Consider the following 24,336-nt stretch of genomic DNA (forward strand, 5'->3'; position numbering starts at 1 on the left):
GGAAAGAGAGGGGGCCGCCCGCGATCGCCTCTCCTCCCTCTTTCCAGGCCTCTGTGAAGGGCAAGCCTCTACAGAAGCCGGGAAAGGGAGGGGGGCCGCCTGCGATCGCCACGATCGCCGCGATCGCGGGTGCTCTCCACCTTCTTTCCAGGCCTCTGTGAAGGCCAAGCCTCCACAGAGGCCGGGAAAGGGAGCGGATTCCTTCTCCACTTGGGCTCCGTGAACGGAGCCCAAGAGCAGAAGGAATCCTCCCCTCAGCGAGGCTCTTTTTCAAATGTAGGACTCCCCCAAAAAAGGTCCTACATTTGAAAATTTTGTCCTACATTTGTCCCGGTTTGGAGGTCCTGACTAATGGCAGCCCTACACCAGTGTAGGAACTTCGAAGTCATGTTTTCATGCGTGTTTGTTTGTTGGTTGTTGTTTTTTTCTTTTTATGTTCATTTATGTATGTTTTTTCTTTATGTGTCTTGTATGTTATGTGTTGTGATTTTTTTACATATATCAATAATGTACTATTTTAAAAAAAGAAATAAAACAAAACAATAACAACCCCAGTATGGCTGCTCTTCCCTCTGCCAGGCCTGGTTTCTCTGGTCCCATTTTATGTAAGGGCAAATGTGTGGTTGCCATTTTGTTCTCCCTATTTTGTGGAGTCTGTGGTTCTCTGGTAGCTGCCAACCTATTTTTGCCATTCCAAGTATTATTCTCTTTTATTTGTAAACTTTGAGTCATATTCAGAAGGCACAGTTCCTTGGTGAGAGAAATGGATTTGAATCAAACATTTAAGATTTAATAAAAGTTAGAAACACATGAACAGAATAGAAATCGTGTAAGACTAATCTTGCCATTTCCCGCCTGGGGGCGGGACTTTCCCGGTTTGGGGCGGGTCTGCACGGTCCCGCCCCGGTTTGGCCCCGCCCCCGGGATTGCCCCCGCCCGCGGGCGAGATATGGCAAGCTAAGGGAGGCTTTCCCTCGCAGCTTGGGCTAAGGCCTGCAGGGAAAGCCTCCCTGAAGGGGAGGAGTCCCTCCCTGCTTAGGCTCCGCCCCCACCGAGGGCGGGGCCCAGGCTGAGAGGGAAAGCCTCCTTGAAGGGGAGGAGTCTGTCCCCACGTGGGCTCTGCCCCTGCCGAGGGCAGGGCCCAGGCTGAGAGGGAAAGCCTCGGAGGCTCCTATTCAAATGTAGGGCACAAAAAAATGTGTCCTACATTTGAAAATTTTGTCCTACATTTGTCCCGGTTTGGAGGTCCTGATGAATGGCAACCCTATGTAAGACTATATAAACGTATGCTATAATTAGATTACATATATAGATTATATGGAACCACACATATACATGTATACTATTATTATCAATATATCTATTCTAATAGGATTGAGTAAAGGTCAGCTGAGGCCCTTTAACTGAAAGGGAATTTTATAAAAATATATAAGTTAATAAAAGAAAGAGTTTTTAGATAAGCTTTTTATAACACTGTTATTTATTAAATATTAAATATATTGTTTTATAAAAATAAAGGGGGGTTATATGTTTGATAATAAATAAGATACACTTATAAAATATGCTGGACTTAGTTATTTTAAATAGTATTTTTTGTCTCTGTTAAGATTATCAAAATGGCTAAGTGTTCTGTTTAAATAAATAAATAAATAAATAAATAAATAAGACTGCACCTGGAAGTCAAGGACAACTTTGCAAAGGAGGAGGCAAAACAGTTTTTGGAGCCAACTGATAAGAAAGCTCCATCCTCATTAAATGTCAAGAACACTATTTTTTTGGTTGGGTTACTAAAAGTCAAGAGATATCCCCTTTTGAGCCATTGTTATCTATTCTCTGGAGCTGCAGCAAACAAACATGCTCCATACTCATTATGGAATCCTTTCAAATATTTAAACTTATAGATTATGCCACCTCATGACCTTAGCTTCTTCAGGCTAAACATACCAATCTCATCAATTTTTCCCTCCTAGGGCATTGTTTCCAAACCCTTCACCATTTGGGTCACTCTCCTCTGGACACAATTCAGCTTCTCAACATCCTTTTTCTTTTTTCCCATTTAATCGTTATTGAATTATTAAAGATAAAATAAAAACATATAACAACTAACAAACAGTGCGGTGCAATGGCAGAAATTCTGCCATGGATAAAACCTAGCATTCAAAGGGATTCCCAGGGGTCATCCAACCCCCCCCCCCCTTCTACCATGAAGGAATACCTAGGAGTTGGAGTTGAAGCTGAGAGCATGTGAATTGCCCAAGGTCAGCCAGTGAATTTCTATGGTGAAGTGGGAGGCTAAAATGTAATCCCAGCTCAGCCATCTAACTCCACAGGATGACATTGGGTAAGTCACACTCTCTCGCTCATGGCTGTTCTGCACTCTCCTTGCCTATTATTTTTATTATTATCATTATTGCATGATAGGTTTGTGCCTAACCATCACCATGGGAAAGGTGCAGAGAGAGAGTTGGCCATTCCCTGCCTCTGAGGCTGAGAGAGTGTGACCCTCACAAAAGAGAAGAAGGGGCAGGGTGGTGTGCAATAGCAGGAATTCTGCCATGGATAAAACCTAGCATTTAAAGGGATTCCCAGGGGTCATCCAACCCCCCTTCTATCATGAAGGAATACTTATGAGTTGGAGTTGAAGCTGAGAGCATGTGAATTGCCCAAGGTCTGTTGGGGCATAGAAAGACGCGCTGTGTCCACCACGACCACCTGCAGAGTTGAACCACGTCGACAGGATGCCAGGGAGAAGGAATCTGAAGAGATGTCTGCAAAGGTATTCAGGCCAAGAAGGAAAATATTCCTTCACCACTGCAAACAGCCTTGAGCTCCCAGCTTGAGAAATAACGACAAGAGCACTTCAAGCCTTTACTCTACACGAGGGCTTTAATAAATAAGTTACTTTGCGAACCAAACAACCATAACAGCAAAAACAGAGAGGCAGTTACTCTAACACCAACTGTCATAACTGACACTCTCTCAGAAGGACTGACAGCATCAACATTCTATAATGCAAGTGTCAACTGTTAACTGCCACTGGAACTTGACTGCTTACAATACTTAACTTACAGCTCTGTCTTGTGGTCACATACATGTCATTTCCTAACATTCCCCTCCAAATGACATGTGGTGTGTCCCATGTGTCATTTACACTTATCCTTTACTGTGAGCTTAATCACTGAAACCTAACTTGTTGGCCAATTTTGTGTGCCGTTCTACAGATAAAGGTTTTGTGAGAATGTCCTATCATAATTCTCAAACCACCTCTGTGAGTAACCTTTTGCTACTGTTCTAGCCTTATATTTCACAGTCCCATCAGGCATTTCCTTCTTCCTATAGACCCATCTACAGCCAACTACTTTCTGATCTTTATGTCTATCAACCACTTCAAACACTTTTCTATCTACTAACGCATTAATCTCCTAGTCCATAGCCATATTCGACTTCTCCTGCTCGGTTACTGGATACCTGAGCATGTCCTTATAATCATCGGGCTCCTCTACCACAACCGTGCAAGCTCGTGCTTCTTGTACCACAAACCTCTCTGGGAGTGACTTGTTGAGTCCTTCGTGGAATAAGGACTTTGGTTCTGCCATGCTCATCCTCAGTGTCACTACTACTACTCTGGATAGCCTGTCTTTGCTCTGGCTCTTGCTCTGGTGTTTGTGTGTCTTCGGAAGTGCTTGTTTGTTTATCACTCACATCTCTGGATGTATGTACCCCTCCATTTCCATTGTTCTTATTTGTCACAATGTTTTTAAGTTTTACAAAAACATCTTAATTTAAATGACTTTTTCCCACCCAGCATGAATTTCAAAACTAGCACTCCTGGAATACAAAATCCTGTTCCCATCCATTAGGAACCTGTACTTATTCCCTCCATAGCCCACAAAACGCAATCTTTGGCTTTTGGGCTCATTCTTTTTCCTAAATTGAGGTGGAATGTACACTGAGGCAAATTTTCCAAGAACCCTTAAGTACTTTAGGTTCGGTGCTTGACCATACAACAAAAAATAAGGAGTTTGGTTTATCACACTGCACCATGACCTGTTCATAATGTGACAAGCAGTTCTTGTGGCTTCTCCCTACAAATTTGCTAGTGCTCCAGAATCTTCCAACATACAATCCCTTATTTGATTTAACATACCAATCCTGCGTTCAGCCAAACCATCTTCCGCAGGACATCCGGGATTTGTAGTTTTGTGTTGGGTTCCTTTCTGCCCAAACCACTGCTGCAAGTCATTACAAAGAAATTCCCCACCTCTGTCTGTCACAATAGTGCCAACCTTGTAGGGAAACTCCCTTTCAACAGAATTAACCCATCTTTTGATCGTGTCAGCAGCCTCACTTTTGGTTTTGAGCATCGTCACAAATGTAAATCAGGTATGCCTGTCTACAATTAGCAGGGTAAACTTGCATCCCCCTAAACTCTTTTCTTGATGTGGCCCTGATAAGTCTGCATGTACCACCTGAAAAGGCCTCTGAGTAATGCATTTTCTCACTTTCGCCACAGGGTAAGCCTTGACTTTGACCCTTTTGCACACAGCACAGTCAAGGTAACTATTACAGCCCTCTGCTCTGAACTCTGGGCAAATCTTTTCTAGATTTTTCAAACCCTTAAAGCTTATGTGGCCCATAACTCTATGGAAGTAATGAGCACACCCATCATGCAGTGGTTTGTTTGTTACTTTCCCACACTGCACCTGTTCCACCATGTGGTAAGTGTGATTTTTCTTTAAGGCTTTACCACACATTGCTCCTTCCTTGGATATAATCCCCTCATCACTCTGGAACTGTTGCTCTGCTGCTCCTAAAGCAACAGCAGTTCACGACCTTTTTCTTTCCAAATCCTTTAATCTCCTCGCTCTCACTGAAACCTGGCTCCCAGCCCATGATACTGCAACCCCCGCTGCCCTTTCTTTCGATGGTCTCTCCTTCACCCACACAAGCCGCCCTGAAGGTCGAGGAGGTGGGGTTGGTATCTTGCTATCTAACCCCTGCCAGTTTCAAGTTCTACCTTTCCCCCCCAGCTATCATTTCTCTTATTTTGAGTTTCATCCTATTAGACTCTTTTTTCCTCTACAGCTACAGGTTGCAGTTATCTATCGCCCTCCTGGTTCTGCTACCCAGTTCCTCTCTGACTTTGAATTATGGCTGACATTTTTTCTTTCAGATTCAGTCCCTACTTTGATCCTAGGTGACTTTAATATCCATGTTGATGTTTCCAATAACCCTACAACGCCTCGCTTCAACTCTCTCCTAGCTTCCTTTGGCCTCCAACCACATTCCAACTCTTCAACTCATTCTCTCGGTCACTGTCTTGACCTAGTTCTTGCTGTAAACTGCGTCATTTCTGACTACCTGACACTTGACTTTCCACTATCTGATCATCATTTAATCTCCTTTTCTCTTACTTATACTCCACCTCCTTGTCATACTGTTCAACGCTATTTTCGTGATCTCCAATCTGTTAACTCTAACCATCTTGTTCAGATTCATCTCTCTCTTCCCTAAATCTTGGGGATTCTGCTGATTCAGCAATGTCTTTATTTAACTCCACTCTCTCCTCGACTCTTGGCTGATTTGCCCCTGTCTCTGTACGCACCTCTTCCTCTACGACTAGGCCCCAGCCCTGGCTTACCCCCATCATTAAGTTTCTCCGGTCCTGCTCTAGAGCAGCCGAACGTCTTTGGAGAAAGTCCAAACAGTGGGCTGATTTTATTCATTACAAATTTGTTCTTTCTTTCTTCTCACGTGCCCTGTCTATGGCAAAACAAAATTATTACAAATCATTGATCTCCGCCAATGAGAGGCGCCCACAGCATTTGTTCTCCACCTTCAACACTTTGCTTAAACCTCCCTCTCCTCCTGTCTCTTCATCATTCTCTCATAATGACGTTGCTAATTATTTCATCTCAAAGATTACCACTATTCGTTCTGAGATAGTTCCCCCTGATTCTTCTGCTTATAATCTTCTTTTGCCCTTGCCTAAAAAAATTTCTGTGTTTCCTCCTGCTTCTTTGGATGAACTCTCTACACTTCTGACCTCTTGCAAACCTGCAACCTGTTCTCTTGACCCAATTCCTACTCGTCTTCTAATTTCTATAGCTCCATCTTTTCTGCCCTCGCTTCTCCATATCTTCAATCTCTCTCTCTCTACAGGCTCCTTCCCTTCATACTTTAAACATGCTCTCATTTCCCCAATTCTAAAAAAACCTTCTCTTGACCCCTCCTCTTTGTCTAGCTATTGTCCGATTTCTCTTCTTCCTTTTCTTTCTAAGGTTTTGGAACGGGTTGTTTATTCTTGCTGTCTTGAGTTTCTTGAAGCCAACTCCATTCTCGATCCCTTTCAGTCTGGTTTCTGCCTTCTACAGAGACAGCTCTCACTAAGATCTCAAATGGCCTCTTACAGGCCAAGGCTAATGGCCTTTACTCTGTTCTCATTCTTCTTGATTTGTCTGCAGCCTTTGACACCATTGATCACAGTCTTCTAGTTGACATACTTTCTGACCTTGGGTTCTCAGACTCTGTTCTCGACTGGTTTAGATCTTATTTGTCAGACAGATTTTTTGCAGTGGTCACAGGTGGTCAGACTTCATCTCCTGTTCCCTTATCTGTTGGAGTTCCCCAGGGCTCTGTTCTGGGTCCCCTTCTGTTTTCTCTCTACACACTGTCCTTAGGTAAACACATCAGCTCTTTTGGTTTTTCCTACCATCTGTATGCCGATGACACCCACTTGTATCCTTCCACCCCTGACCTTTCTCCAAGGCTTGAACAGCAAGTCTCATCTTGCCTCACAGCTGTCTCACTGTGGATGCGCCATCGGCGTTTGAAGCTCAACATGTCCAAGACGGAGCTTCTTGTCTTTCCTCCTAAGTCCACCCTTCAACACTCCTTTTCTGTCTCTGTGGACAACATTTCTATTCAACCAGTCCAGCAAGCCCACAGTCTTGGTTTTATCTTTGATTCTTCTCTGTCGTGTATCCCTCAGATCCAGACCACAGCCAAAGCTTGTAGATTCTTTTTATACAATATTGCCAAAATACGGAGGCTGGATGGCTATCTGTCGGGGATGCTTTGATCTGGATTTCCTGCATGGCAGGGGGTTGGACTGGATGGCCCTTGCAATGTCTTCCAGCTCTATGACTCTATGATTCTATGAAAATCCAACCATATCTCTCCGCCCCTACTGCCAAGATTCTGGTCCATGCCCTAGGGATATCATGACTTGATTACTGTGACATCCTCCTGGCTGGGCTTCCTCTTTCTCACCTCCGTCCTTTAATTTCTGTCCAGCATTCAGCTGCACGCATTATTACATCCGCCCACCGCTCCGACCATATCTCTCCTTTGTTGGCATCCCTTCACTGGCTCCCCCTCCCTTTCCGTATTCAGTATAAGCTCCTGCTGTTGACATTTAAAGCCCTCCATGGGCTGGCCCCTCCTTACTTATCCGACCTTCTTTCTCCTCACCTTCCCACTGGGGCCCTCCATTCTGGTAGTCAAGGTCGGCTATCCCAGCCCAGGATTCTCTCTGCCCCATCTAGGATTCGCCCCTTTTCACTTGCTGCCCCTCACTCCTGGAACCTTCTTCCCCCGCGAACAAGAGCCATCACTTCTTTAACCAGCTTCAAAACGGAGTTGAAGATCATCCTGTTCAGAGAAGCGTTCCCAGGCATTGCATGATTGTCACTTGCTATTTGATGTTCTTTTGTTGCCTGTTTTATTGAATCATTTCCTGTATTGCTATGTATTTTATATGTGTTATCCTATTATTTCTTAGATTGTACACCATATTCTTTTATATTTATTGTTTTATGTACAGCGCTGTGCAAATCTACAGCATTATATAAATAATAATAATAATAATAATAATAATACGTTTTATTTATAAACCGCTATTCCAAATAGATCATAGCGGTGTACAAGAAATTCAGTATACAATACAATATAAAAATACAATGGACAATATACAATACATATATTGTGTTGTATATAAGAATGTTGTATTCCAGGCGAGGCCTGTTGTTGCTGGCCTGCCTCTCTCCCCCTCAAGATGGTGGTCGGAAGGAGGGCTCTTTGTCTTTCAGGCCAGGCTTCTCTCCCCCTCAAGATGGTGGTCAGAATAATAATAATAATAATAATAATAATAATAATCTTTTCTGAAAAGGATTTCATATCCATCATCAGTAAGAGATGCCACACTTACAAGGTTATTTTGCAACTTTGGTGCACACAAAACATTATGGAATACCTTTTTTAAACCTGGGATTAATACAGACCCTTGTACTTCTACACAGTCAGATTCACCATTTGCAAATACCACAGTGTCCACTGGTGCTGACTTAGGGTGCTGTAGTTTTTCCCTATAGGGGTCATGTGGTGAGAACACCCACTGTCCAAAATCCAAACAGACTGGTCTTCCTTCTCACTTACAACTCCTTCCACAGCAGTAGCAAACCCCCTTGCACCGAGAGGCTTATATTTCCTTTTCTTTTGTGAGTTTTGTCCTTTCTTTGCTGCAGAGACTTTCGGACAGTTCTTCATCAAATGTCTGGTCTCCCCACAGGAAAAACATCTCCGTGTCCTGCAGACAGCAGCACTCCCCTCCTTGGGCAAGGACATAGGTTGGTTGGTTTGTTGTCGCCTCCAGCTAGTCACACCCTTGAAGCTCTCCTCAGAGTCTCTCCTCTTCTTCTTCCAGTATTCTGGATGCCACAAGGTCCACAGTTAAATCAGCTTCGGCTACTCCTTGGAGATTGTACATCAGAAATTCCCAGTCACTGCTTAAACTACTAAGCCTTCTGGGTTTCCTCAATCTGGATGCCACGCTCGCTGCACTCTGCAAAGTTTTCTTGCATCCTTTTAAAGTGTACAATCACTGATTCGCCTTCCTGCTGTTTACAGCAATATAGCCTTCTGCTGCACAGCATTTTAGACAAGGCTCCAGCTGGTTGGTTAACAGCCTCAAGAGCTTTCCAAGCTTCAAACACTGACCTCTTATTTCTAATATGATTTAGCTGGATTGGCTCTATAGCTAAAACAATTGTTGCTCTAACTTTTTCATCACCAGCTAGCTGTTCTTCATCAGTAGGATCTGGCTATTTCTTTACATAGTCCCATAAGTGCTGCTTTACCAGTAAAGCTTGCATATAAATTTTCCATGAAGCATAATTCTTCTCGGACAGTTTCTCAAACTTGACAGCTGCTTCCATGTTTGCACTGAGACTGCAACTGATAATGACAGAGTCCGTGAGCAGACAGCACTTAACTCACTCCTCTTCAGGACTTTTCTCTTCAGCCCTCTAGTAATCCAAACACAGCTCACCAATTGCAGAACTAGATCTCCCACAGCTTTTTTAGCGTTGTCCACGTGGCTACTGGGCCCATAACCTTTGTTGGGGCATAGAAAGACGCGCTGTGTCCATCACGATCACCTGCAGAGTTGAACCACGTTGACTCTCCTTGCCTATTATAATCATCATCATCATCATCATCATCATCATCATCATCATTCCTCTGAATGCCTGTCTTGGGGTGGTAATGGACTGGATGAGGGAAAACCGACTCAGGCTGAATCCAGGTAAGACGGAGGTACTTGCTATAGGAACCCCGAATCCAGGAATGGAGTTGTGTCAGCCAGTTCTGGATGGGGTCACACTTCCCCTGAAGGATTCTGTTCACAGCTTGGGGGTGCTCCTTGACTTGTCGCTCCAACTGACAGCTCAGGTGGATGCGACCGTCAAGAGCGCCTGCTATCAGCTTCATCTGATACACCAACTGCGCCCCTTCCTGGAGCCGAGGGACCTGGAAACAGTAGTACATAAATAAATAAATATAAATAAATAAACATTTTATTTGTATACCGCCCTTCCATAAGATCAGGGCGGTTTACAGCAGTTAAAAATACACAAAATTCAAGTTAAAACCATATCAAAAATTACATAAATCACACAGAAACAAAACAAAACAGAAACAAAAACAAGAACAAAATCAAAAACAAAAGCCCCCGGGTTAGCCAAACCATTGCCTGTGCGGCCTGTGCGGCAGGGGGGCCTATGAGGACTTAATCGGGGAATGCCATTTGAAACAGGTAGGTCTTCAAATCCCGTTTGAATTGGGCCAGGGAGGTAACTGAGCGGAGCTCTATGGGCAGCGTATTCCAAAGGGCCGGGGCGGCGATGGAAAAGGACCTCCTAGAAGTGGAGGATAATCTCGCCCCAGGAACCCTAAGGAGTTGCTGCCCAGATGTTCTGAGGGTGCGAGGCGGAATGTATGGGGAGAGGCGGTCCTTCAGGTATCCTGGGCCCAAGCCATTTAGGACTTTATAGGTCATCACCAGCACCTTATATTGCACCCGGAAGCGAATGGGCAGCCAATGGAGGTTTTTTAAAACCGGTGTTATATGGCTGGCCCTGGACGTGCCAGTGACCAGCCTAGCTGCCATGTTCTGCACCATTTGAAGCTTCCGGGTTTGGTATAAGGGCTGTCCCATGTAGAGTCCATTGCAGAAATCCAGTCTCGAGGTTACCAGGGCATGTACCACAGTTTCAAGGTCCCTCTGGGCCAGGTATGGGCGCAGCTGGCGAATAAGCCGAAGCTGATAGCAGGTGCTCTTGACCGTCGCATTCACCTGAGCAGTCAGGTGAAGGGACGAGTCAAGAAGCACCCCCAGACTGCGCACGGAGTCCTTCACAGAGAGCGTGACCCCGTTCAGGACAGGTGGAACCACCGCCATTCCTGGACCAGGGGAACCTATCACGAGTACCTCCGTCTTCTCTGGATTCAGCTTGAGTCGGTTTTCCCTCATCCAGCCCATTACCGACTCCAGACAGGCCACGAGAGGAGAGACGCCATCCTCAGTCACTGCATCAGTCGGAGACATAGAGAAAATGATCTGGGTGTCATCAGCGTACTGATAACCCCGTGCCCCATGTCTCCGGATGATCTCTCCCAGCGGTTTCATGTAGATGTTAAATAGCATGGGAGACAGAATGGCTCCTTGAGGGACCCCAGTTTTAAGGGCCCTCTCATCGGAGCACACGTCTCCCAGCTGCACCATCTGGGACCTCCCAGAGAGGTAGGACCGGAACCACTGGAGCGCAGTGCCCCCGATTCCCACCTCTGCCAGGCGCCCCAGAAGGATACCATGGTCTATGGCAGGGGTAGGCAACCTGCGGCCCGCGGGCCAGATGCGGCCCGGCAAGGCCTTGGGACCGGCCCCAGCCCAGTCCTGCCGCCAATTGCCGCCAGAGCCTTCGGCCTCTCTCGTGAGGGCGTGGGGCCTTTGGCCTATCAGGAGGAGGCGGGCAAGGGGGGGCAAGCGGTGGGCAAGGGGGGCAATTGTTTATAGAAGCCTCCGAAACATGCATTTATATTAACATTTTTTTAAAAATCAGCAATTTTTTTGCGTGTCCTCCATTTTTTAAAAATGTGTCCTCCATTTAAAAATTTTGTCCCACATTTGTCCCGGTTTATTTATTTAATTAAGTTTTTAAAAATTATTTAATTATTTATTTTTTGGCTTCGGCTCTCCAGTTGTCTGAGGGACAGCAACCTGGCCCCTGGCTCAAAAAGGTTGCCTACCCCTGGTCTATGGTATCGAAAGCCGCTGAGATGTCCAAGAGCACCAACAGGGACACGCTTCCCCTGTCGATGCCCAGACAGAGATCATCGACCAAGGCGACCATGGCCGACTCAACCCCATAACCCGCCCGAAAGCCAGTTTGAAATGGGTCCAGATAATCCGTTTCATCCAAGACCCCTTGAAGCTGGATTGCAACCGCCCTCTCGATCACCTTCCCTAAGAATGGCAGCAGTGAAACTGGCCGATAATTATTATACACCAGGGGGTCGAGGGAGGGCTTTTTAAATAAAGGTCTTACTATGGCCAATTTAAGAACAGATGGAAATTGCCCTTCCCTCAGAGATGTATTAATTATCCGGCGTAACAATGAAGTCACAGCCGGTCCCCCCTGGGCTGCTAGCCACGAGGGGCAGGGATCGAGAGAGCAGGTTGTCTTCCGAACACTTCCAAGGATCTTGTCCACATCCTCGGTACTAACCAACTCAAACTGATCCAGCTTAACTAAGTCCACGGAGGCCCTGGACGCCTCTACTCTAGGTTCTGCCTGAATGTCGGCGTTAAGACCTTCGCTTATCCAAGAAGTTTTATCCACGAAAAAGTCATTAAACAAGTCCCAGCAGGCCTTAGAAGGTTCAAGGATCTGGTTCAGGGCAGGAGGGAGCTGAGTAAGCTCCCTGACTACCCTGAACAACTCTGCTGGATGCGACTCCGCGGACGCGATACGAGCACCATAGAACGAATTCTTTGCTGCTCGTATCACCTCTCCATAGTCCTCTAACAATTGGGCTAGGAGAGTCTTGTCGTCTAAGCGAAGGTGCTTCCGCCAACGGTACTCTAGCCGTCGCAGCTCCCGCTTCCTCGCCCGGAGATCTTCCGTATACCAGGGCTTACGTTTGGAAGCGGGTCTGAGAGGGCGCTTGGGAGCGATACTGTGTATAGCCCTCGAGAGACCGGTATTCCAGATACCAGTCAGGGCATCAACAGAATCGCCGTCGCTTCCAACCATGTGTCCCTCTAGGGCTGCCTGGAACCGGTCAGGTTCCATTAGCCTCCGAGGGTGGACCATCCTAATAGGTCCACCACCCCCGGGAGGGATCTGGGTAGAGACCTTGATTTTCACCTCAACCAGGAAATGATCCGTCCATGGCAAGGGGGAAATATCAGATATTTCCACCCACGGATTTTCCGCATCCGAACAGAAGACCAAATCGAGAGTATTACCCGCACAATGCGTAGGACCCTGAATTAGCTGGGACAGGCCCATGGCAGCCATGGTATCCATGAATTCGCGAGCCGCACCGGGTGGAACGTAGCTGGCCGTGAGGGAGATGTTGAAGTCGCCCAGGACAAGTAGCCTGGGCGTCTCCAGCATCAGTTCAGCGACCAGCTGTGTCAGCTCGTTAAGGGAGTCTGTTAGCGCACGGGGTGGCCGATACACCAACAGAATCCCTAGACTGTCCCTAGCTTTAAGGGTCAGGTAAATACACTCGATATAGGACGTCTGTCTGATGTGGTTCCTAGTGAGGGACATGGTGTTCCTATGTATCAAGGCCACACACCCCCCGCCCACCTAACCTGGGCTGGTCCTTCACCGAGAACCCGGCAGGCAGGGCCTGAGCCCACACAGGATCCCCTTCAGGCCCCAGCCAGGTCTCGGTAATGCAAGCCAGATCACAGCTTCGGTCCTCCAACAGGTCGTGGAGGATGTGGGACTTGTTGTTAATTGATCTGGCGTTGCACAGGAGCAGCGACAGGGTTTGTGGCACGGTTGGAGCGACCCTCAGGTCCCTTAGGTTGGGAGGGGGACCGGAAGGAGAGATGGATATGAGGCATCGATCTCGCCTTCCCCTGGAATGCAAGTCCCTCCTCCCACCGCCATACCTCCCCCTGCCCCGCACAACCTCAATAGGAGCTCCGCTCAGAGTGATGTTGTCCCCTTCCTCCCAAGCCCATGCATCCCCCGCGTCCATGACCTCCCCCCACCCACCCTACACCGACAAATAAAGGGCAGAGGTTAGCCACTACAGGCATCCTCTGCCCAAGCTAACCCACAGCCTCCCTAGCCCCGTAAAAACTGCGCAGCTGCGCAATTGCGGAGTCCCGCTGCGGTGCTCCTTCAGTCCGTGGGCGGCTCTCCCGAGGCGGTGCGCAGATGCGCACCTCCGACACCCCGGGAGAAGACCGCCCGGCAGAAGCGCGGCTTGGCTGCGGAGTCCGGCGAGGAGGCAAAGGGGGCGTGGCGGGGAGGTCCGGCGTCCGGCTTATGAGCTCGCCGCTCTCACCTGGCGAGCTCCCACTCCCTGCCTTCCCCCCAGGAGTCTTAAAGGGCCCTCTCCCCGGCTGCCGCCGAAAGCCAAAGCAGCCTAAAAACAAAGAGTCCCGCTGCGGTGCTCCTTCAGTCCGTGGGCGGCTCTCCCGGGGCGGTGTGCAGATGCGCACCTCCGACACCCCGGGAGAAGACCGCCCGGCAGAAGCGCGGCTTGGCTGCGGAGTCCGGCGAGGAGGCAAAGGGGGCGTGCACTGGTAACCTCTTGATTGGACTTCTGTAATGCGCTCTACTTGTGCCAAGTTCGGAAACTTCAGCTGGTACAAAATATGGAGCCAGATTGATCACGGGAACTTCTAGGAATTACCATATAACACCGGTCTTGAAGTCGCTGCACTGGCTGCCTATTAGTTTCCGGGCAAAGTACAAGGTGTTGGTGATTACCTTTAAAGCCCTACATGGCTTGGGCCCAGAGTACTTGAGGGAACGCCTTCTTCCCTATTGTCCGTCCCGCACACTAAGGTCCTCTGGAAGAAATCTACTACAGCCAAAAAAATCTAGGCTAACATCTGTCTCCCAGAGGGCCTTTTCTACTACTGCTTCTAAACTATGGAACAACCTGCCGGAGGAGATCCGTCCCATTTCCACTCGGGCAGCTTTTAAGAAAGCACTCAAGACGGATCTCTTCTGGCAGGCCTTTCCAACTTAGTTACCCTCCCCAGATATAGAGATATTTGTCCCCTCATCTGTCTATTTCCCCCCGCCAATGTTTCTGCCTATTTTTTGGTTGTTCAATGTTTTTAATGTTTTAAATGTTTTGATATTATTACTGTTTAATTCTGTTTTAGTACTGGGAATGGGGGGTGGTGGTAGGTCTTGGGTTTGATTTTTTAACTCTATTGTAATTTGTTGTATTTTATTGTTGTAACCTGCCTGGATTCTTCGTGATTGGGCGGGCTAGAAATAAATCTATTATTATTATTATTATTATTATTAAAATAATTTTCAAAATCCCTGTTGGCGGTGGCCATTTTGAGCTCCCTCTTTCTCAAGTGTCATTGGCAGCCATTCTGTTTTTACCTCCCAGTCGAGCTATGGAAGTTCTGGTCATGCTCAGTTGGTCTTTATGGAATGTTCCAGAACCTTGTCAGCAGAGGTCCTAGAAGGCCTCCCTTGAAGCGATTCTCTTCCTCAGAGGGTGGTCTGGCCCTTTTGGCCAGAAGTAAGTGAGTTTGTGCTCCAGAGTTTATTTTGCAGTTCAGGGGGAGGAGATATGGATCTGAAAGGAAGAGGCGGGTAAATATAAATAAAGTATATTATTATTATATTATTATTCCTCAACCTCTGAGCTGCTTCCCTGCTTTTTCTCTGCTCCACTGGGAAGCAGCATGGCAGAAGCATGGGGAGAATGGGGAGGTCATCAGACAGGGAACCTTGCAATGGCACCTTGCTGCTGGAGAAGGTTCAGGGGGCCAGAGGATGACCCCTTGCACCCCATCCAAAAACTACATCCATTTTCTCTGTGGGGAGAAGGAGAGCAGGCAGACTTTCTCCATGGGGGGTGAATGAAGAGCAGAAACAGGGCAGGCCCATCTTCCCTTTCTGCCTGAGGCCGAATGGGAGAAGATTCTGTCAGGGATGATGGGAGTTGTAGCTCTTCACCTCTGGCTCAAACTCACCACCTTGTTACGCACCGGCGCTGACCAGTTTTGGCCAGTGGTTAAAGCTTTGCTCTAAAGCAGCAGAGTTACAGAGAATAGGCTGAAGACCCTGACAAACTCTCCAAGCCTTCTCACTCTTGCTTCCACAGAAGTCTTCACACTTCTCCAGGATCCAACTGGCTCTTGTATCTTCACCCAAGACACCAGACAACTCAGTAGTCTTATATAAAAGATCTACTTTATTCTACTATATACAGCTCCAAAACTATCCAATACAACTCCTCACTACTATCCACTACTACTACCCACAAAATACATTAGGATTCATAGCCATTATTATAGTCATTGGATCATACCACCCACTCTTGTCAGTATCCACCCAGTGGGCGTGTACATCCATTCTCATTGGTTCTCTTGTTTCAACCCACAATTAATGATTTCATCATCTCAGCCTTGACCACTTAACAATTCTCAGGTGTGTTCAATTATCCACTTTACATTTCTGTCCTTGGCATTTAGGACTTGCTAATTGCATTACCTTTTACACCTGTGTGGCTCTTAATTGCTTCTGCTGAGTCATCCTGACTCTCACATACATGTTTTATTTCATTCACTGTATATCCCATGTTGCATTTTCCTTAACAATCCCCTCCGAAATAAAATATTGTATGTGGCTTACAATGTCATTCCAACCATTTGTGTCAATCTTTCATGTTTTTCTACTGTTAAAGCTTTTGTAAACAAATCTGCTATGTTATTTTGTGTTTCTATGTACCTCAACTCTATTTCTCCTTTTTGAACCATGTCTCTCACATTTTGGTACCTTACACCCACATATTTGGTTCTGTTTTTCAAACTTTCTGTTTCAGCCATTGCTATGCATGATTGCGAGTCTTCTTGAATTTCTACAGGTACTCTGAAATTTTCGTTTAAGTCATTTAACAATTGTTCAAGCCATTGTACCTCGTTCACAATTTCGTTCAAAGCTTCAAATTCTGCTTCAGAAGTGCTTAATGCTACGTTTGTTTGTTTTCTGCTTCTCCATACTATTGGACTTTCACTATACTTTATGATCATTCCTGTGACTGACTTCTTGTCTCCTAATTCTGACGCAAATGAACTGTCTACATAGCAATCTAAATCTGCATTACTGCTTCTGATAATTAACTTTTTGTCTAGAGTCCCTTTCAAATATCTTAACAAGTGTTTTACAGCTGTCCAATCCTCAACTTTAGGATCACAAAGTCTTCTAGATAAACTGTTAACGGCAAACGAAATGTCTGGTCTAGTGTGGCAAGAAATGAACTGTAGAGATCCTATGATGCTCCTGAAAAAAGTCTTGTCCTCAAAATCTCTGGTTGTTGGTTCAGAAACGAAACCAGTTGTCATTGGAGCTCTAACTATCTTAGCATTCTGTAGTCCACACTTTTCTATCAAGTTTTCTATCTTCTTTCTCTGGCTTAGTAAACAATGACCTTCTTGTGTCCATTCAACATTAATGCCTAAATAAGACTTCAACAAACCTAGGTCCTTTAAAACAAACTTTTCAGACAATTCTCTCTTAACTGTTTCAATCTCCTGTTTTGACTTTGCTGCTACGCACAAGTCATCCACATAAATCACTAACACTATGTCTCCTTTTGTATAAACACAAGCATCTGCCACGCTTCTTCTGTATCCTAGTTTAACTAGCTCATCATTAATGCACAAATTCCAAGCTCTGGCACTCTGTTTTAAACCATACAATGCCTTCTTCAACCTATAAACTTTCTGACTTCCATTCTCCTCAAAACCTTGTGGCTGTTCCATAAAAATTTCTTCATCCAAATTTGCATTTAAATAAGCTGTTTCAAAATCAAAATGTTCAACAACTAAATTCCTCCTTGCTGCTACAGCTAACACCATTCTCAAACTTTCTGGCTTTGCTGTTGGAGAATAAGTCTTATCAAAATTCTCATACTGCTGTTGTGCAAAACCCTTAGCTACTAATCTTGCTTTGTACTTAATGCTTCCATCAGGCATTTCCTTTCTTTTATACACCCATTTACAACCAATCACTTTCTTATCTCTGGGTCTATCCACAACTTCACACATTTTTGTTCACCAAGCAACTAAATTCACTATCCATTGCTTCACACCATCTTTCCTGTTCTTCCCTAGAAAAGGTTTCTAACTCTTCAAAACTCTCAGGCTCTTCTGTTACTGTACAAGCTCTTGCCTGTGTCACAACAAATCTATCTGGTGACTTCCTAACTCTGTGACTACGCCTGGGTATGAATTCTGTCATTCTGCCTCTCTCCTCATCACTGTCTGCACTAGAAGTTGTTGTCCTTCTGGTAAATCTCTTGTCTTCTGTCATTCTAGTGGTTACTGGTCTTGTTTGTGTCTCCCCATCTGAGGTACTACCACTACTGCTAGTAGAGGCTTCTGGCTTGACTGAAACCCCTCCGTTTCCTGAAGTTGGTTCAGTCTGGGCTTCTTGCTCACTTGAGCTACCTAACCTTAAGAACACTTCCTTGTTGGCATGCAGCTTGTCCCAGCCAGCATGTCTTTCAAAATTTGCAGACCTGGAGTACTGTACTTCTCTTCCTCCCAAATGAAATTTGTAGCTGTTCCCTGAATATCCTAAAAACCTAAGTCTTTTACTCTTGGGTTCTCCTTTTCTCCTAAAACAAGCAGGTATGTATACATGTGCATATTGTCCAAAAACTCTTAAGTATTTAAAATTTGGGACTCTCCCATACAAGACCCTGTAGGGAATGTCTTCAATCTCTGAATGAAATAACCTGTTGCTTATGTGTATGGCAGTCAGAGTAGCTTCACCCCAGAAGCTGTCTCCAACCCCCGCATCTGCCATCAAGCAAGCAGAAATCCTTTTAATGTCCTGGATTTTCCTTTCAGCTAAACCATCCTCACTAGGACAAGCAGGGTTAGTGGTTTCGTGTCTTATCCCCACCTTCTGAAACCAATTATACATCTGGTTGTTTAAAAATTCGCCACCTCTATCTGTAACAATAGTGCCAACTCTGCTATCAAATTGTCTTTCAATCATCCTTACCCATGCTTTCAAACTTTGCCCAGCATCAGACTTATTTTTCAATATTCTTACAAAAGCATATCTTGAATATCTGTCCACAATTACTAGGAAATATTTGCTTCCTCCTAAAGACAAACAATTAGCTTGGGCTACATCAGCATGGACAAATTGAAATGGTCTTTGAGCAATTCTTTTGGATTTCTTAGCTACTAGAAAAGCTCTGACCTTCACTTGATTACAAACAGTACAGTCTAAATGATTTTTACATTCTGCCACTTTTAGATCTGGACACATGCTTATTAAATTCTTTAAACACTTGAAACTAGCATGGCCAAATTTTCTATGGAGCTCATGTATGCAGTCTTTGTGCATTGGCACATTATCAATATTGTTAGCATTCTCAACCTTGTAATTATCAACATTTTCTTCCAAGAAATAAAGCTTATCCTTTTTCAAGCCTATGCCACGCAGTTCCCCATTCAAGGTTATTTTACACAGATTCTTTTCAAATGTGACTATGTAGTCTCTGTCTGTTAATCTGCTCACTGATAACAAGTTGTTTTCTAATTCTTTTACATGCAAAACATCATTAAAGTTTTCCTTTAGCCCTGGAATGTAAACTGTCCCCATTTGATTTACAGTACTGAGCTCATTCCCATCAGCCAAAACCACAGCATTTACATTGGCTGGCTTCTTATCACTTATCAAGTTAATGTTATTACACATGGAGGTCGAGGCTCCTGAATCTACAAGCCATTTGGAGTTTGCACTTCGTTTTTCTTTTATCATGGTCGCAAACCCCTTATTATTATTTCTATTGTCCTTCAAAAATGGCGGCTTGGACTGCTTCTGCCTCTGGTCGTGCCGTGGTTGCCATCTGCTCTCTTGCTTGCTTCTATCAGCAGCCAACTGCTTGCAGTGCCTCTGCAGATGTCCTATCTTCTTGCAGTAGAAACATTTTCTTTGCTCCCTCGAAGAAGCTGCCTGGTCCAGCCCACGCACATCAGGCTTGGCTTGCTCACTTGGCACAGACTTAGAAGTTGCTGCGTCATTCCTCTCAGACAGTCTCCTCTGGTTCTCTTCCAGAATCCTGGCCGCAACTAAGTCTCTTGTCAGTTCTTCTGCCGGTAAGTTTTGCAAAGCATTGGTGATGTTGCCCCAAGTAGGATCTAATGATTCAATCAAAATATAGCACTGCTGTTCTCTACTTATTTTCACTCCTCTTAGCTCAGCCTGCACAAACAAGTCTTGCATTGTTTTTAAATGTTCTTTTACACACTGCCCTTTTGCCATCTTCTGCCTATAAATTCTCTTAGACCATAGCATTTTTGCAAAGGCAGTCGAAGGAGTGTGTAATCTCTGCAGCGTGTCCCACACATCTTTGGCGGTTTCCTTATCTCTGACATCATTAATCAAGTCTTCTTCCAGCATTAGAAAAAGACAAGCCTTGGCTTTATTATCTTTTTCTTTCGTGGCTGCATTTGCATCAGCTGGCAGCCCGGCTTCAACTGTGGCCCATAAACTTTCTTTTACAAGTAAAGACTGGGCATAAATCTTCCAGGTGGAGTAGTTGCTTCTGTTCAATTTACTAAACTTCAAAATCTCCATTTTAATTTGTGCAGTGACTCAATTGACACAGTCCTTCTGAGTATGCACAGCTGACCCCTTTCAGGCTTATCAAAACACAGGAGGAGTTACTCACGGAGCTTATCAGTGCAGCGCAAACAGCTTGCTCTGATCTGTCTTCCAAAAAACTGTCTTCCACTCTCTGGAACTTTCAGCTTCTGTGGATGCTGGGTGCTGCAGTATCTGGGCCCGTAACCCTTGTCAGGGATGATGGGAGTTGTAGCTCTTCACCTCTGGCTCAAACTCACCACCTTGTTACGCACCGGCGCTGACCAGTTTTGGCCAGTGGTTAAAGCTTTGCTCTAAAGCAGCAGAGTTACAGAGCATAGGCTGAAGACCCTGACAAACTCTCCAAGCCTTCTCACTCTTGCTTCCACAGAAGTCTTCACACTTCTTCAGGATCCAACTGGCTCTTGTATCTTCACCCAAGACACCAGACAACTCAGTAGTCTTATATAAAAGATCTACTTTATTCTACTATATACAGCTCCAAAACTATCCAATACAACTCCTCACTACTATCCACTACTACTACCCACAAAATACATTAGGATTCATAGCCATTATTATAGTCATTGGATCATACCACCCACTCTTGTCAGTATCCACCCAGTGGGCGTGTACATCCATTCTCATTGGTTCTCTTGTTTCAACCCACAATTAATGATTTCATCATCTCAGCCTTGACCACTTAACAATTCTCAGGTGTGTTCAATTATCCACTTTACATTTCTGTCCTTGGCATTTAGGACTTGCTAATTGCATTACCTTTTACACCTGTGTGGCTCTTAATTGCTTCTGCTGAGTCATCCTGACTCTCACATACATGTTTTATTTCATTCACTGTATATCCCATGTTGCATTTTCCTTAACAGATTCATCATCCCCATCTTCCGTTTCAGTCTTCCTCCAGCCCTAGTCACAGGGCAATGCCACTCTGAATCCCACTGGACAGGAGGAATAAACCCCAAGACCCCTGACTTTGTCTACCAGGGGGGCTCTGAGGGGGCTCTTTTCCCAATGACCTCCAGATCCCACCCCCATTTTGAGAAAGACCCTCCCAGGAGACAAGGAAGTCAACTCCCTTCTTTGCCCCCAAGGGACCAAAAAGAGTCTCCAGGGATGATCTGGGGAGGTGCAAAGCAGCTGGGAAAGGGGCCCATGGGACATTATGGACCTTTGTTTAAAATGTAGAAGTTTGTTAGAGAAGGTAAGGTAAGGAAATAAACATAGATGTCATTTATGGTAAATGTCATACGTCAGTCACCTGTTGGGGGGGGGGGGAAGCATGGAATGCTGGGAGTGAGTGGGTGAGTGTTTGAACGCAATTCTAGAAGAAGACTGTTGGGTTTGACTGTTGGCCAGTTGTGAATAACGGTTCCTTCTGGTTTTCTTGGTGAAGGGAAGGTGGGTGCCCAGAGAAGCTGGGGAGAAGAAGGATGGGGAAGAGCCCCCTTTTAGAGTCAATGCTGGGGGTCTGAGGGATCTTCCATAGGGAGAGAGCCTTGGGGGTGAAAGCAAGGAAGCCCCCTTCTCTCCCCCCAAGAGGCATGGGGCTTCCGTGGCTGCAAGGCCTCATCTGCCCCTCGGGAGTCTTGAAAAGAGATAGTCATGGCTCTTGGGAAGGGGTCTCTGTCTGAACACATAGGGCATTTTCGGGCCAAAAGAAGCCTGGCTCTGGCGCAAGTGCTCTTTCTGGACTCCTTGCTCCAGGCTACCTCTGAAACCCAGGGTGCTTCAGGGTTTTCTGCTTCTGTTTCCTTCATCGCATGGCATTTACTTTCTTTGTGGTGGAATGGGCATCCTGTGGATCTCCAGGTATTGCTAACCTAGAGCTCCCAACAGCTCCTTGGACAGAATAACAGAGAAATGAAAGGTGCTAGGAGTTGTAGTACAAGACCTTGAAGGCTGCAGAACTTCCTTCCTTCCTTTAGGGCTAAATCTTCTGCAGAACCCCAGCGAGAGGAGATTTTGTTTTTCTGATGATGAAGGAAGAGCCTTTTGTTGTTCTTCTGTGCTTTCAGGTTGGCTTCATCCAAGGAGCACCCTAAGAATGAGAGACCTTCAAGAGCCACCGTTATTACAAGGCTCAGCCAGGTCTTGCAAGCTCAGCATTTGGGCTTTCTTGAGTAAATCCACCTGCAGTGCATTCTTTGTATTTTTCCACTTTACTGACTTTCATAATCTCTTCCAAGAAGTTCTGTCATCTCCCAATATGTCCAAAGTAGAACAGCTTCAATTCAGTTATTTTGTCTTGTATGGAAAATTCAGGATTGATTTTCTCTCAGCACCTTTGGATTTATTTTTTGGTGGTCCATGAAAGACTATAAATATGTGGAGATGTAAAACCCCTCTATTTGTTCTTTCTGCAGGAGTGCATCTCTCCAAGATGGCCCCCAAAAGAAGGAATAAAGGCGAAGCTCTGGAGGAAACTACGGGAGGGATTACCTTGAAGAAGGTGAATGTTGACTCCCACTTTTGCAATCCAGCCATCGGGAGGGGTCTCAGCATAGGATCCCCAGCGGTTGATACCAAGGGCAGATGGATTTCTCTTCCTTCAGAGGTCATCCTCCGTCCTTCATTGACTCAGTTGACCCCTGCTTCCGGCCATCTTCTCCTTGCTTCTGCTCCCAGGGAATCAGGGCCAGGGCTGGTGCTTCCAGCCAATGATGGTCGCTCAGTGTCTCCCTCAGAGACTGTTGGGAAGACGTTGTCTATGTCTATGTTAGCACTAAACCCAGGGATATGAGGCAGGGTTGGTCCACCATTTTGGGGGTGGGAGGCAGCTGGTTTTGAGGAATCATGAAAGGAAGCAATTCCTAATGATTTCATTTGTGCTTCTCATATTTTTCTTGTAAAGAATGGGAATAGGATTTTGTCGGGTTGTCTGATTTATGTGCTAAAAGTATTTGACCATAGACATTGGGGCTCCAAAACCACTGCCGATTGGGTGAGCCCTAGATTTCTTCTTGTTGGTAATGTAGATTGTGAATACCCACATGGTACAATTTCCACATGACGAACAAAATCTCCCTTCACATGAGAAATGTAGTTCATCAGGAATCCAGGCTTTACCTTCCATTTTTCCTCATGCACTATTCTAACAATTGCTGAGTTCAGTAAAAGAGATATTCAGTAATCATTAATTATTGAGACATACCCCACTCCATCTGTATTCTGTATTCTGAGGGGATCCATCTGTATTCTGAGGGGATCAAATAATATTTGGGATGCACCATGTGTTTTCCTTCCCTTTTGGTTAGACCTCTCTGGATGAGGGCTTCTTTGTGTTGCAGGTTACTTTTAAAGATGTGGCGGTGTACTTCACCAAAGAAGAATGGCAACTCCTGGACCCAAAGCAGAGGGCATTGTATGAGTTGGTGATGATAGAGAACTATGAGAATGTGTCCTCCTTGGGTAAGGAACTTGAATCGATGGCCCTTCCTATGCAGACTTAGCATCCTTCCTTTCATAAGCACTATGATTCTAATTTAATTGTCAAAACAACATCCTGGGGAATCTTGTGATTTGTAGTCTAGTGAAGCACTAAAGCTCTCTAGTTGAGGATTATAAATATCCCTTCTTCAGCCTTTGCTATGGATTAATTTCTATATTTATGGTCCTTTCTATATTACCAAATATGACTGAAAGTGTCTCTTTCCTGCCCCATACTCTCTCTCTCACTGTCTGTGAAAGAGAGAATGTGAAAAATAGAATGGCAGGGAAGAGATGCCAAAGGTGAAATTCTGGGAGGAGCGCAGGGCAGGAGCAAAGTGAAGATAGTCTAGCTCTATTCAGAGAGGAAGGGACCTCTGGGTAAGAACATAAGAGAGACAGAAGAGCTGCCTTGAGTATTGTAAGGCAGCCTCAAACCTGAACCAGTTTAACAACTGGTTCAAGCAAACTGGTGCGAACGAGCTCAAGTCCATGGTGAGTGGCAGGAATTATATATAAAGATTTTATTTTTTATTATTATTAAGTCCTTATTTTCAGACATTTTGAGGGGTTTCATTTTGCAATTATGACTGATATCAAGAAAGGGAAAGTGGACACAGAAACTCCTTCTCCTCTTATGTTTCCTGCCCTAGTGGATATTAGTAACTCCATTATAGATTCAAGGATCCCCTCTTCTCTTAATGGTAAAATCAGACTTAACTGC

General features: G+C 45.3%; 1 pseudogene across 1 annotated transcript in view; it reads left to right on the forward strand.

Moving 5' to 3' along the window:
* Positions 1-22,461: 22,461 nt before the first annotated feature.
* Positions 22,462-24,336, forward strand: part of LOC149315176 (uncharacterized) — a 68,738-nt pseudogene continuing 66,863 nt past the window's right edge. The window contains exons 1-2 of the transcript XR_016281064.1: positions 22,462-22,635; positions 23,474-23,594. The product of XR_016281064.1 is annotated as an uncharacterized LOC149315176 (transcript). The remainder of the gene's footprint in view (positions 22,636-23,473; positions 23,595-24,336) is intronic.

The sequence above is a fragment of the Sceloporus occidentalis genome, unplaced genomic scaffold, assembly GCF_023333645.1.
Source record: "Sceloporus occidentalis isolate IW3139 unplaced genomic scaffold, rSceOcc1.0.p SCAF_4, whole genome shotgun sequence".
NCBI classification, from domain to species: Eukaryota; Metazoa; Chordata; class Lepidosauria; order Squamata; family Phrynosomatidae; genus Sceloporus; species Sceloporus occidentalis.